Source organism: Apium graveolens, chromosome 2, assembly GCF_009905375.1.
Source record: "Apium graveolens cultivar Ventura chromosome 2, ASM990537v1, whole genome shotgun sequence".
Lineage (NCBI taxonomy): Eukaryota > Viridiplantae > Streptophyta > Magnoliopsida > Apiales > Apiaceae > Apium > Apium graveolens.
In genome coordinates, this window is record NC_133648.1 from 73175176 (window position 1) to 73191515 (window position 16340).

Genomic DNA, 16340 nt, shown 5'->3' on the forward strand with positions numbered 1-16340 from the left:
GGAAGCCAAACAGAAGTAGAAGTCTAAAATAATTTATCTTTTTCCCCGACCCTGCGCGGCCGCTCAGCATAGCTGCGCGGGCGCACAGGTTGCTGCGCGGCCGCTCAGCATTCCTGCGCGGGCGCGCAGGCCTCTACTGGAAAAAATCCAGGTTTGCTCCGTTTCTTCGCCGTAATCTGCCCATTCCTTTCCTCTCGCAATGGTGAACACATGCCAAGGCTTATTCTTGATGATTCCTCCCCCGAAATGCAACTAATACCCTGAAATGCATAAACACTAGAAAAACGCATCAAATACACAAAATACTTGATTTCAAGACACCAATTTAAGCCATTTTAAGACGTTCTGAAGTGGTATAAAATGCCACTTATCACACCCCCAAACTTAAATCGATGCTTGTCCTCAAGCGTCACAGATTCAAAAACAAATAAAAATATGCATGAATGCAATCTATATGAAAATGCAACGACCCCCCTTACTACAATTAACCAACCAAATTGTCACATCTCAACGAATGTAGTTAGACAACTAAAGATCAATAAACTCATGCAAACGGACATACAGCCAGAAACGTGGTGTGTGCAAATGCTTAACAGATATGCTTCGGAACTAGACCAATTACTATGACTAGACTATCCTCAAGGCAATCCTACGATTATACAAAGAATAAAAATTCCAGGCACAAAGTGATATACAACACTACAAGAACTCTGGAGCTTACTACGGAATCGTGCTTTTTATTTACAACTCAAATGCTTATTTGACCGTGCAATGAGTGAGGTCCACAAAAGACTTATACAATGATATCCATGTAACGAGCGTTAGGTTAGCGGATCCCAGACTCTAAAAGCCTTAGGTCACTAGGCACAAAGTCCCCTAAGAACTTAATAACTCGAATACCAAAGAGCCCACTCTTGATTAATTATGCAAAAATTTTTTTTTTTTTTTTAATAACTTCTGAGCAAGTGTGTTTCGCTCCATCTTGCTCAACCCTAGACTACTCGTAACATATGCGAGCCGGCTACTAGCCATTTGACGCCTAGCCACAACTAGCAATAACTTCCATATTTTTTTCTCCAAATTTTTTTTCTTTTTTCATGTCTTTATCACTAAGAACCTATAATCGAATTCTAAGCATAATAAGTAGATTGACCTTGAAAACAACCAAATCATAACAACAATCTAGCCCTTACGCATTCTTTAAGACTTAGTGGACTTACAATTGTTTCTAGCATGCATATCAACCTACACAACTTAATATCACTTTCATGCTATCACTACACTCGCATCAATATCACAATTCAGTCGATAACTTATTACAAAAGGGATCATGGTAAATGCATGAGCTACATGACATTCATAAAAAAAAACTAAATGGCATAAATTATGCAACTATATGAACTAAACTATCATGAATATGCAACTAAATGACACACACACAATATTCCTTAACTACCACCCCCAAACTAAAAATCTTCACTGTCCTCAGTGAAAGTAGTAGAAAGGAACACAGGGTATACCTACTCGGAGTCATCAGCATCATCACCCTCAGTGGGTGGAGTATCAGGCGGTGGGTATGCAGAGTCCTCACCAAAAATTGGCCACTGGATATCAGCTCCAAGGCCTCGAAAAGCAGTCCCTAACGCAAGGGTGAGCTCCTGAGCAAACCTGCTCTGCGTCTCATACATGGCATCCATCCGCCGTGAAAGCCTCCTATACTGGGCATCACCCATCTCAGCACCCTCCTGAGCTCTCGAAGAACCAGCCTCACCACGCCCTGGCCTAGCCATAGTAGCACCTCGTGCTGGACGCCCTCCTGAAAGACGATAACCCAGCCCATGCTCCTCAGGCTCACCACCGGTCCACTCCTGCATCCCATTCAGAGTGCCAGAATCAATCAGAGCTGCTGGCAACTGCAACTGCTCATGAGCCGGCCAGTTCACTCCCACTGCTCGGCATAGCTTCGTAACCGTGGATGCATAAGGGATGTTCATATGCTTTGCTCCCCTCAAAAACTTCAGAATTCCTTGGTAGATAAACTCACCAAGGTCCACATAGTACTCATCATGCAGAATTCCCCACAACAACTGTGCTCTCTCAACTGTGACCTCGTGTGCATGTGAAGAAGGCAAAATATTAGCACATATAAATGCATTCCATGCACGGGCATACCTGTCCATGGCGATCGCCGGAAAGTGATGATACTCATTATTGCCTGGACTGCGGGTCCAAACTGTGCCCGGTCGACAGAGAGTCGCTCAAATCAAATCTAAGTCAAAATCCTCAACAGTCTTTTCATTCCAGTTCTCCTCCTCGGGCTTTCTCTCTCGCTGTCCAATCACACGGCGAATTGCCGCAGGATGATAATCAACCGTCAGCCCACGGACTACAGAAAACCCATTCTTTTCAGCCTTCGCGTTCGCGTAGAACTCGCGAACAACGCTCATCGGTACTGCTTCGGGTGACTCACAAAAAGCTATCCACCCCTTCTCTGCAATCATGGGCAACAACTCACCATCCCTCCCTGATGGTAAAAACCCCTCTCCTTCAGAATCGGCTTCCCCAACAGCCTAGTGTACTCCTCCTCCGCAGCTCTGTCAGTTAACCGAGGCCTTGCATCAGTACCCCTCGATGAATCAGCAGTAGGAACTGTGCTGCTGCTGTCAATAGTGCGTGCTCTCTTGGGTGCCATTGATTCGTGAATAAAAGTGTGTAAGAACTGATTTTTGATGTTTGTGAGAGGGTTTAAGTGTAGGAAGTTTTGTGGGAGATATGTAGGATAGGTGTATGTATATATAGGGTGTGGATTAGATTAGGGTTTGGGAATTAAGGGATAAAATGATGGGGTAGTGGGAACAATTCATGGGTTTATGGGCTAAAACTGTTTTTATGTTTTTTGTTTGTTTTTTTTTCTGAACTGTAAAAAATTTTCTGGAACTCGACCCCTGCGCGGCCGCTCAGCATAGCTGCGCGGGCGCGCAGAGGGTCTCTGGAAAAAAAAAAATTCAGCCCATGTTTTCTGATTTTTTTGTGTTTTTGGATAGGTTATTAACTTCTAAGGGTTCCTGTAACAATAATTCATGGGTTGCCTCCCACGCAGCGCTTCTTTTTCGTCATTAGCTTGACGTTTCGTACCCTGCTCAAGTAGTCAACAAAATGGCACTAACCACCTCTCGGTTTGCCATGTCCCCATAGTAGTGCTTCAACCGCTGACCGTTAACCTTGAATGCTTGGTCCGAATCATTCTCAAAAATTTCCACCGCTCCATGTGGAAACACAGTTTTGACAATAAAAGGTCCAGACCACCTTGATTTCAACTTCCCAGGAAAAAGTCGGAGCCGAGAGTTGAATAAAAGAACTTGTTGCCCTGGCACAAATAACTTAGGATGTAGCTTCCTATCGTGCCACCTCTTCACCTTTTCCTTATACATTTTGTTATTCTCGTACGCTTGAAGTCGAAATTCATCAAGTTCATTAAGCTGAAACATTCTTTTCTTACCAGCTGCATCTAAATCCAGGTTCAATTTCTTCAATGCCCAGTAGGCCTTATGCTCAAGCTCCGCCGGTAGATGACATCCCTTACTGTACACCAACTGAAACGGTGACATCCCAAGTGGAGTTTTGTATACTGTTCTGTAAGCCCAAACAGCTTCATCGAGCTTTAAAGACCAATCCTTCCTTGACGGACAAACAACCTTCTCTAGAATACGCTTTATCTCTCTGTTAGACACTTCCGCTTGACCATTGGTTTGCGGATGATAGGCAGTAGTTACTCGATGATTCACATTATAACGCTGCATCATAGAAGTGAACTTACGGTTGCAAAAATGCGATCCTTCATCACTTATGATTACCCGAGGTGTTCCAAACCTTGTGAAAATTTGCTTATGAAGAAAATTTAGCACTGCCTTTGCATCATTTGTCGGTAAAGCTTTAACTTCGACCCATTTTGAGACATAATCGACTGCCAGCAAGATGTACTGATTATTGCAAGACGCGATAAAAGGCCCCATGAAATCGATTCCCCACACATCAAAGACCTCGACTTCAAGCATCACATTTAATGGCATCTCATCCTTCCTTGACAAATTTCCCACTCTTTGGCAACGATCACACCTTAAAACAAACTGATGAGCATCCTTGAACAAAGTAGGCCAGAAAAAACCTGCTTGCAGAATACGAGCTGCCGTCTTCTCACCTCCATAGTGTCCACCATAAACCGTGGAATGGCAGTCTCGTAATATCCCCTCCGTCTCACAGAACGGGATACATCTCCTGATGATCTGGTCAGCTCCCTGTCTAAACAAATATGGTTCATCCCACATATACCACTGCACCTCATGCAGAAACTTCTTCTTTTGAGCGGATGTCAAATTAAGAGGCATTATATTGCTGACGAGATAGTTTACAATATCTGCAAACCATGGTTCTTCCTCCTGAATTGCAAACAACTGCTCATCCGGAAAAGATTCATTGATTAACGTCCTGTCTTGTGAAGTAGAATCGGGATTCTCCAACCTAGAGAGATGGTCAGCTACTTGATTCTCAGTACCTTTTCTATCTTTGATCTCTAACTCAAATTCCTGAAGTAAAAGCACCCAACGAATGAGTTTGGGTTCGAATCCTTCTTAGAAACCAGATAGCGAATAGCTGCATGATCAGTGAATACTGTTACTTTCGTACCAAGCAGATAAGATCGAAATTTCTCAAAGCCAAAGACTATAGCCAAAAGCTCCTTCTCAGTAGTGGTGTAGTTCAATTGGGCACCATTTAAAGTCTTACTCGCATAGTAGACCACATGGAAGAGATTTTTCTTGCGCTGTCCCAGAACTGCACCTACCGTATAATCACTCACATCACACATCATCTCAAACGGTTCTATCCAATCTGGTGCTGTAATAACTGGTGCAGTGATCAAACTCTTCTTGAGAGTCTCGAATGCTGCCAAACATTCATCATCAAATTTGAACGGCACATCTTTCTCAAGCAAATTGCACAACGGCTTAGATATCTTTGAAAAGTCCTTGATGAATCGCCGATAAAAACCCGCATGACCAAGAAAACTACGGATTCCTTTCACAGAATTAGGTGGGGGAAGATTTTCAATGACTCCCACCTTGGCCTTGTCCACCTTCAGACCCTTGCTAGAGACCTTATGCCCAAGGATAATGCCTTCACGCACCATAAAATGACATTTCTCCCAATTAAGCACCAAATTAGTTTCCACGCATCGTTTGAGTACGGCGCGCAGATTATTCAAACATTCATCATATGAGTGTCCAAAGACGGAGAAGTCATCCATGAACACTTCGATGTTATTTCCAATCATGTCTGAGAATATAGCCATCATACATCTCTGAAAAGTGGCCGGGGCGCCACATAACCCAAACGAAACTCTGCGAAAAGCAAATGTGCCAAATGGACAAGTGAAGGTAGTCTTTTCCTGATCCTCTGGTGCAATACAAATCTGATTATACCCAGAATAACCATCCAGAAGACAAAAATACTCATGACCCGCCAATCTGTCAAGCATTTGATCAATAAATGGAAGGGGGAAGTGATCCTTCCTTGTGGCTTTGTTCAATTTTCTATAATCCATGCATACTCTCCATCCTGTAACTGTTCGAGTAGGGATGAGCTCATTCTTTTCATTTGCGACCACAGTGATACCTCCCTTCTTAGGTACACATTATACGGGGCTCACCCACGAGCTGTCAGAAATAGGATAAATGATGCCTGCATCTAGCCATTTCAGAATTTCTTTCTTCACCACCTCCTTCATGATGGGATTCAGTCTTCGCTGCTGTTCCACAGTTGGCTTACTACCTTCCTCTAGCAGAATTTTATACATACAATATGAAGGACTTATCCCCTTGATGTCTGCTATGGTCCATCCTATAGCCGATTTGAATTCTCTCAAAATCCTTAAGAGCTTGTCTTCCTCACTACCTGAAAGGTCAGATGAAATAATAACAGGTAACGTAGATGAATCACCTAAAAAAGCATACCTCAAGTGTTCAGGTAATGGTTTGAGCTCCAAGGTAGGTGCTTCCTCTATTGATGGTTTGAGCTTCCCTCCAGCATTCTTAAGGTCAGAAGTACCAAGAGATTCAAATGGTATGTCCAGCTTTCGCTTCCATGGAGAAGCGTTCAGATATTGTAATTGCTCGTTGCTATCTTCATCATCGCTGTCAAAATCCCCCACTAAGGCCTTTTCCAATGCATCAGACATTAGCATGTGATCGAGTTCCGAAGTAACCGCAGAATCAATCACATCCACTTTTAAGCACTCCTCATCTTCTGTAGGGAATTTCATTGCCTTGAATACGTTGAAGGTCACATCCTGATCTTGGACCTGCATAGTAAGTTCACCTTTTTGCACATCTATCAAGGTACGGCCAGTAGCCAAGAAAGGCCTTCCCGAGATTATGGGAATCTTCTTATCTTCCTCAAAATCCAGAATAACAAAATCTGCTGAAAAGAAGAGCTTATCCACCTTGACGAGCACATCCTCAACTATGCCCCTTGGGTAAGTAATGGAACGGTCAGCCAATTGTAGCGACATGTATGTGGGTTTTGGATCAGGCAGATCCAGCTTTTTAAAGATCGACAACGGCATCAGATTAATGCTTGCTCCCAAATCACAAAGGCACTTGTCAAAAGTTAGATTGCCAATGGTGCAAGGAATGGTGAAGCTTCCTGGATCTTTCAGTTTTGGTGGTAACTTTTGCTGCAGAACAGTGCTGCATTCTTCCGTGAGAGCAACGGTTTCAAGGTCATCCAGTTTCACCTTCCTTGCAAGAATAGTCTTCATAAACTTCGCATAACTAGGCATTTGTTCCAGAGCCTCAGCGAAAGGTATATTGATGTGAAGTTTCTTGAACACCTCCAGAAACTTCCCGAACTGTCTATCCAGCTTTTGTTGCTGCAATCTCTTAGGAAAAGGTGGTGGAGGATAGAGCTGTTTCTCCCCTGTATTAGCCTCAGGCAGAGTGTGTTCAACAGTAGTCTTCCTTGGTTCCACCACTTTCTCCTTTTGCTTAGATTCTTCATCTCTAACTTCAGCTTCGACTTCCTTTGCCTTTTCAGCATCAGCCACTTTTCCAGACCTTAAGGTAATAGCCTTGACTTGCTCTTTAGCTTCCTTCCTGCCTGGTACTTCCGTGTCACTGGGAAGAGTGACAGGTTGACGATTGAGCACTGCATTGGCTAATTGACCGATTTGATTTTCCAAGGTCTTGATAGAAACCGCCTGACTCTTGCACAACAGCTTAAGTTCCTCAAAATCAGCACTAGTGGGTGCAGTTGTACTTCCCTGTTGAGGATATGATTGTCTTGTAGCATACTGCTGTGGTTGCTGGAATCCAGGTGGGTTAAACTGTTTACTCACTCCTTGCTGATATGGTGGCTGAATAGCATTCTGATTATTCCCCCAGCTGAAATTTGGATGACGTCTGTTATTAGGATGATAGGTCGCTGGCACAAGCTGCTGTTGTCGCTGATAATTATTCACATACTGAACAGATTCGTTGACAAGAGAACACTGATCCGTAGCATGAGAACCTGCACAAAGCTCACAAACCATAGCTATTTGATTAACTCCATACGTAGCCAGAGAATCAACCTTCATTGATAGCGCTTGGAGCTGGGCTGCAATAGCGGTGGCTGCATCAACTTCCAGAATACCTGCTACCTTGCCTGACGTCATCCTCTGAGTTGGGTTTTGATGCTCATTTGCAGCCATCGTCTCTATAAGATTATACGCCTCAGTATAGCTTTTAGCCCATAAGGCTCCTCCAGCTGCTGCATCGAGCATGGGCCGAGATTGGGCCCCCAAACCATTATAAAAACCAGTGATCACCATCCAATCCGGCATTCCATGATGTGGACATTTTCTCAACATTTCCTTGTAGCGTTCCCAAGCCTCGCATATAGATTCTGTAGGTTGCTGCGCAAACTGAGTAAGAGCACTCCTTATAGCAGCAGTCTTTGCCATTGGATAAAACTTCACCAGAAACTTTTGCGCAAGATCTTGCCACGTAGTGATGGACCCAGCTGGTTCAGAATGTAACCAGTCTTTAGCCTTATCCCTCAGTGAGAATGGGAAAAGCCTCAACTTGATAGCCTCATCAGTCACGCCATTATACTTAAAAGTGCTGCAGATCTCGACAAAATTCCTTATGTGCATGTTGGGGTCTTCAGTTGCCGCTCCTCCAAAAGAAACAGAATTCTGCACCATCTGAATAGTGCCCGGCTTGATTTCAAAGGTGTTAGCTTGAATAGCCGGATGAAGGATGCTTGACTGAATGTCATCAATTTTAGGCCGAGAAAAATCCATAAGAGCTGGATCAGCTTGAACAATACGATCTCCCATGTTTACTGGTTCTTTCTGCTCAGTTCCTGAATCCGAATCCTCAAAATCTAACTTCTCTGGAATATCAAGAACTTCGTCTGTCTCCTCAGCTGTATCTAAAGTCCTCTTGCGAGCACGAGAACGAGTTTGCATAAACGCTTGCTAAAGTACCTGAAACACAACCGAAAAGAGTAAGTAACTACTACGTCCTAATCAGTGAGTCCTAATGACCAATGATGGTAAGTACATAAACTAAACAAATACGCCGAGTCCCCGGCAGCGGCGCCAAAAACTTGTTAGGGAAAAAACACGCGCTAATATTCACGCAAGTATACGCGTTCGCAAGTAATATAGAATATTTTCTAGTTCGTTCCCTCAGAGACTCAGACTAAATTATTGTCTAATTAAACTCACTCACCAATGTATGATTACTTCTCAATGTTAAGATAATAAAACTTAAAATTGTTGATTAAATATTAACTATAATTAACTACTTAATTAACCACTTAACTAACACTTCAATTTATCAATAATAAAACACTCATGAGATCACAACTTCATTATTACTTCCTTCTATAGCCATTGTTATTACCTTTAGCATGTGACAGTGATGATATTAATCGAATAACACGAAACTGATAAAAGCTAACTTTCATTGTACTAATACCATTCTACCAAGCATCCACAATTAAGATAGAAGTTGAATAGTCATCAATTATGTTGAGTTCCTATATGTCTACAGAAATTGACAACACAACGATTTAAGCTCAAGTTATTCCTTTTGATTACATAGGGCAAATAAAACTGTTAGAGTTACCCATTAATCATGCTCAACGTACATGAACCTATGCTAGCATGGCAAGTTCTAAATCTCAAGATCCACCGTCGCTTCACAAGAGATTAACACCCTATCTTATATGTTCGCGACGCACATAAGACGAATACGCACAACCAATACTAGATATCATGCAATCATCAGACACTAAAGTATTAAACAATTAACTAAAGAATTCCATAATAAATCCGTTGCAACCCCATGATCACAATTAGCCCATAATAGAACTTATCGCCATCATGGGTTCATATGAAATCATGATAAACAAACACAAGAAAATAATAACTAAACTAATTATTTTAAAACAGAGTATGTCACAAGAGTAAATAAGTCAAAGCAAGAAAACTAGCATCCAACGTTACAACGAAACAAGAATCACAAGAAAATATGCTTCCTCTTCGTTACGGTGTGCTAAATCGGTCTTCTTCCTTATCTCCTTCGCTTCTTGCGTAAAACACAATCTAAAACATAATCCCCTTAATACTCTCTGTGAAAACGTCTCAAATCTACCTATATAATAGTCCCATAAAACTCAGATTACATAGAAGTTGGAAGCCAAACAGAAGTAGAAGTCTAAAATAATTTATCTTTTTCCCCGACCCTGCGCGGCCGCTCAGCATAGCTGCGCGGGCGCGCAGGTTGCTGCGCGGCCGCTCAGCATTGCTGCGCGGGCGCGCAGGCCTCTACTGGAAAAAATCCAGGTTTGCTCCGTTTCTTCGCCGTAATCTGCCCATTCCTTTCCTCTCGCAATGGTGAACACATGCCAAGGCTTATTCTTGATGATTCCTCCCCCGAAATGCAACTAATACCCTGAAATGCATAAACACTAGAAAAACGCATCAAATACACAAAATACTTGATTTCAAGACACCAATTTTAGCCATTTTAAGACGTTCTAAGTGGTATAAAATGCCACTTATCAGAGCCGTATCAACAAGTTTCTACTTGGGGAAAAGGGGGACAAGCTTTACGTTTCAGAGTTATGGATTTCATCTGAACTAGGAGTGGCGTAAGTGGTCGAGTGGCGCCGGCCCAGCCTTATTATATTGGCCCAAATGGCCTGGAAGTTCCTCTAAGACGGTCCATTCCTTAGGAGTCCAGTGTTCGGTTGACAAGTAAATCTGACAGGTTCTCCTCTACATGTAGAAAATGGTGGGGTTGCACTACTGCGACTGATCATCGTAAGTGGTCTTCCTGGCGCGGCAAACTCCCGTAATGAGTTCATCATCCAGTTGGATATTTCTGCAACACTACCCGGAGCATTTCGATCGAAAGGCTACGAATGGGTGGTTGCCGAAGCATTGACAGGGTCAAACAGTTATAATGGTGTTTCCATCGAATGAAGTATCTCATAACTTCATTTCCTTTAAAAAATATTTCAAAGATTGAATCTATTCAAGTCTTAACTTGTGGTTTCATTTATGGGATGAACTTTTGAAACTTATTATACTTTGAACAGTGGTAGTTCAAGTAGTTTTCTAAAAATGGTATAAGTATAGTGAAGTAATTGGTAACTTCATCTTCCTTTAAGGTTATATCCAGTAAGTAATTACCTTACACTTGATAAAGGATTCTAGTAAGTTATCCATTTAGATACTTGCATTATTGTTTACACTATATATTACCTTGCGAAATGTAATGCTCACTCTTGCTTCATTTCTTCATCACACAACAACAGTTAGGAAAGATGGCCAGACTCAAGCAGACCCAGCGCAAGCGCATGGGAAGCGTCCCGCATCTTCCCGTTGATATCGTAGCTGCTATAGCTGCAGAGGTAGATCTATTTGTAGATCAGGCATTCTACTTTTTGGAATCAATTATGTATAATTATAACTTGTGGCAGATAATGGCAATTAACTGTAAACTTATCAAGTAATAATTTTGGGTTGTAATAAATTTTAAATTGTGGATTCAAGGACTTGTACTTATTTCAATTTCATCTCTGAGACTATAACGTGTTGTGGTGTGTGTTAGTGTGGGGTCACAGCATGAGGTTATTTATTATTAATTAAGTTAAGTGATATTGTGGAAAGAAAGACCGTGACGACCCGGATCCCCGACCCCGGATCTGGGGGTGTTACAACAGCTCAGCCATCTACAGTCAATTCTCCAATTTCACAGGCTGAGATTCCATCAACACCTATTCTGGAGATAAATTATGATGCTCAGAATTTAGATTAAGTTGTTCCAGATTCTCCAGTTGCCTCAAATACTTTTGTACTATCAGAGGATAATGAGTCTTCTTCCAGTTCTGAAGATAGTGTACCAGTACATACTCCAGCTCCTATTCTTGGAAAGGAGGCATTGATCCAAAAATTTGTTGAACATGATGCACCTATTCCTTGGGAAGATACTCACAGAGGTGTGGAGTGGACCAAGAAGTGGAATGAAACTGATTTCATTCCAAGCTCCAAAGTACTGACAGACCATATTGGAAAAGCTGATGAGTTGCTCATAAATTCTGATTTCAAGACACAACTCAAGGTCACAGGTCTGTCTACTAAAAATCTTCAAGGTCTACACTTTGCTACTCATGAAAAGGTTGACAAACTTCTTGAAAAAGCTCAAAATCTGGATATGGAGACCAAGCTTGATAAAAAGAGGTTTATCAGACCTATTTCCGAGAAAGTTGAAGCCATTGAGAAGATTCAAGAACAGCAACAGGCCCAAATCACTGAGGTCCTGCAGAATCAAGCTTCTCAAAAAGCTCAATTGGATGAAATCCAATCTTCAGTTGAACTTCTTCTCTCTCTCCTACTACCTGATGATGCAATAAAGGGGGAGAAGGTAGTTAAGTCCAAATGCTCACCTACTCTAATACCGAAGAAGAAGGATGACAAAGGTGATGACCAGGGAAACTCTGATAAGAGTAGAGGTCATGGAAAAGATCAAGGTCAAGGGCAGAGCAGCAAGTTTTCTTCAAGGAAACTAAATACTGATGCAAGAAAATCTTCTACTCAAAAGAAGACAAGTTCTGAAGCTGCTCAAACTCAAAATCTGATAGCAAGTACTGATAAACAAAATCTGATATCAAGTTCTGATAAGCAAAGTCTGATGACAAAGCCTTATGTTCTGATAGAAGGTGGAAGTCAATACTCTCAAAATTTTTTGCAAACTCTGAAGCTAAAGGGGAAGCAGACTATTGTCTACTACAAAGATCCCAAGATTCAGACACTTGATGAAGAAATTTCTAGAAGATTATATCTGAAGCATAGTCCTGGAATGGATTTAGAAAATCTCAAGAAGGAAGAAGTTAGATTAAAAGCTGAAAAGACAAATCTAAAGCCAAAAGCTTATGTTGCAAAGAAACCTCCAAGGCCTAAGGAAAAAGGCATTATGATCAAGGAGAAATCAAATACTGAGGCATCAAAGCCCAAAACAAGATCACAAACTGAGATTGATCCCAAAGATAAAGGAAAGGGAAAAGTTGATGAACCAATAAAGCCACAGGAGATGAAAATTTCTCAAATCTTGATAAAACCTGTGTGCAAACTGGTTAAAGTTCATGATGATACTCTTGTTGAAGATGAAGATGTTCATATTCTGAAAAGAAGGAAGATTTTTGAAGAATCAAAGACAACCTCTGACAGTGCTCAAGTTGTTCAGAGTGAAGAACTGCAAGCTACAACAGAAACAACAAGTTCTGATAGAGTTATCAAGACATCAACCTCTGATAGTGCTCAAGTTGATTTAGACAAGATGAAAGTAGCTGATAAAAAGAAACTTCTATGGAAAAATGTCAAACCATCAGATCAAAAGAAAAGCCAATTGCTGTCTGATTTTATGACTATTTGGTTAAATGCTAGAGAACCAAGAGACAGGGCTGGACTAGGTTCTGATGAAGCTAAAATCAAGACAGGAGTTGAAGTTGCTACTAGAGATCCATTTTTTCTAACTGACAAACCTCTTGAAGATGTTACACAGAAACACCTTGATAAGGTTATCTCTGTTCAAGTGGTACTGGATGCTCATGATAAGCACAATGTCAAGGAAAATCTGATTTTATTTCTTGAAGATGGAAAGACATATCAGATGTCAGAATCAGATATGCTAAACAAATCTATGAAAGAACTTCAATTCTTTCATTATCTTCTAGAGATAAAGTCTGATATTACCAGGAGATGGTCAACTTTCATAATGAAGACTATAAGAGAAAAAGCTAGAATTTTTGGTTCAAGGGTTACAGAATTCATTCCTAATATTGTTGAAGATGATGGAAGTGAGATTCCAATGAAGAAGAATTCTGCTAAACTTGAAGTGATTTTGAAAGAGAAATGTCTATGCTACAATGAAGATTCTTCTCATCCAAGGGTAATAAGACTGGATGATGGTTTAGAAAGAAACCATATCTCTACTTTAAGGACTCCAATCTACCAGATTGGAAGTCAGAATGAAGAGATGAAACAAGTCAAGACTACACTATCTCAAGTCCAGAGGATTAAAGAAGAAAAACTGATATCAAACTTTGTCAAAAATCACTTTAGATTCAGATTGACTCAGTGAGATTGGTAAAAGCTACAAGGACTGTAAGTTGTAGTTAGTTATCTAGTTAAACTCTTATTTGCATTTGAACTTAAATGTTTTTGACATTATCAAATCTACTAACTTGTATATTTTGCATAATTTATAAGTTGGGGGAGATTGTTAGATATATTTGAGATGTCATGTCTAATATGATTTTTGTTTAGTTTTCAGAACTTAACAACAGGACAAATCAGGACTTACTGAAATCAGGACTTACTAGAAGTCAAAACTTAATATCAGAACTTAAGGTCATATCAGAATTTAAGTGCGGGAAGACTTTCAGTTAAGGAATGAAGCTGATTTACAGGAGAAGATCGAGACTAAAACAATAGAAGATATGCATGGAAAGAGTTAGAAGACTGGATGACTTGTAGAAGATATCTGATTGATATATTTTAGGAGACAGAATTATATTCCATATCAATTAGAAGTTATCTTGTAACTGTGTACTATATAAACACAGAATTAGGGTTTACACTATATATGTTATCATATCAATTAGTGATATTTGTTCATCACTGAGAGTGAACAATAGTTCATATTGTAACAGAGTTTATTGAATATACTTGATCTTTGTTACATACTTGTGTTAAATTGATTTGATTGTATAAACACTGTATTCAACCCCCTTCTACAGTGTTGTGTGACCTAATAATTTATTGTATGTATTTAATGTTAGAATTTGATCAGCTTTGAGCTTTAATGGATGTGCTTGTGTTTCGTGGCTTGAACATGCACTCACAAGATGCCTACGTACATTGACGTATGCCAAAGATCACGTTAAAACGTAGTTCTTGATGATGCGTGCCCTCGGGGCTATGGCAGGGAGAGCTCACCACGGACATGGTGACTTTCATGTCCTTCAAGGACTAAGTCTAAAATGTCATTCCAGGTAATGGCCTTGTGGCTTGTAGGATGTCATCACGAATTCACGATGCTTAGAGCTGTGCTCCAAATCGTGGTTTCATAGTGGTGACGTATGGAGATCTTATCCAAAACGTCCTTCTGAAGTTGAAGGGGTAAGACCCTTTGTTGAGCAAGATTGAATCTGTATGTATAACTCAACAATACTGGTTCGGTTAACTCAACATAGAATAAAGGACTTTGAAATAATTTATATTTTACTAGAATCAGTGCAGATTGTTTATTGGGCATATACACGATGATTTTGGTAGCTACAGTGAAGAAGACATCAATAGTGATCCGTATGAAGTTCATTAACATGTTCATGCAATGAAAGAATAAGGTTGGAGTCATTCGAAGCAGTTATCAGAATCAGTGTGAAGACCACAAGGATTCTTAGTGAAGTTGTTTATATATAATAGAAGACTTGACAATGTTTTGAGAAGATATAGTACGAAGACCTGCGAACGAAACTAGTCACATGTGAACCAGACCATTGCACTAGGTGTCAGTGATTCATGAAAGAAAATTGAGTAATATCATTAGGAAGATTGTCGAGTGAGGATTCATATATGGAGATACAGGTTTTATGGTTTATACGAAGACTCAAGAGAGAAGATTTAAAGACAGTACGGCTTTGAGATTGCAGTGCTCTATATAAACTAAGTCAAAGTGATTACTACCTTGTAGTAGGAGTCACCCAGATCAGTATATTGAATATCAGAAGAGATATCCTGGAAATACAGTTTAATATTTCAGTACAGGAATTGATCTTGACTTGGTACGAGCATCAGGGAATAAACAAGAGAGGAAATGATATTCAAGTGCATGTATACTACTCCAAGTCACCAGTTAGCATGCATGGGAATGTTTCTAAGGAAAAACCCACTCCCTAGCCATCCTTTTATGCATAGGTCGCAAGTAAGAATGGGAAGGAGAGATAAAACTTCAACCCATGTGTTGCAGGCCCCACAAAATCATTTCTAAGCTTGTACTAGCCTCCAAGGTCGCATGTAAGCCTTCCATTGCTTTACAAGTAGCAGGTAAGCTCTCCTAAGGAAGACAAGTTTCTAGTTAGCCATTGTCTCATCCCTTGACGTCGCAAGCTAGCAATTTGGCTAAGGCAAGTATTCTCTAGCACTCATGGATGAAGTGTCACCACTCACCTTCCTAGGACTCCTCCCAGTTGCGAGTAAGGTTCTTCCAAAGCCTTAGGAGTCACAAGTCACACAGGTTTTGCATAGAAGCTAAGTACAAGACTCCTCTCTAGTCTCCAGTCACAAAGTAATGCAAATTAATTCAAGGCAAAAGCACCTCCTAGTCGCAAGTCAAGTAGAATAGGTACAGGGGACGCAAGTAAATCATTTGTATGCAAATTGTTAATTAAAATACTTGGTTCAGGTGCTTCCACGTATCATTCTTCTCTCTTATAAACTTATCAGCTATATAACCAAAGAAAAGAAGCATATTGAAATATACTTCTCATCACATTCAAAGCAAAGCTCTGCAGAATTTATTTCTCAGAGAATTGTTCGATTTTATATATTGAAATTAAGGAGAGAAGTGTTGTCCAATCCGATTCACACCTTATTAAACTCTTACGTCTTGTTACACACATTATTTGTAGCCTCTTTTTGTGAATTGATTATCATTTGATAAAGAAGCTATAAATTTTAGAGTGGTAAATAGAACCCTAGAGTGATAGTATATTTTATTGGTTCTTTT

General features: G+C 40.4%; 1 non-coding gene across 1 annotated transcript; it reads left to right on the top strand.

Annotated features, from left to right (window-relative positions):
- The first annotated feature begins 7874 nt into the window (after nucleotides 1-7874).
- Nucleotides 7875-7981, top strand: LOC141709829 (small nucleolar RNA R71). The gene has a single exon (XR_012570386.1). It is a non-coding gene; the product is annotated as a small nucleolar RNA R71 (small nucleolar RNA).
- Nucleotides 7982-16340: the final 8359 nt, after the last annotated feature.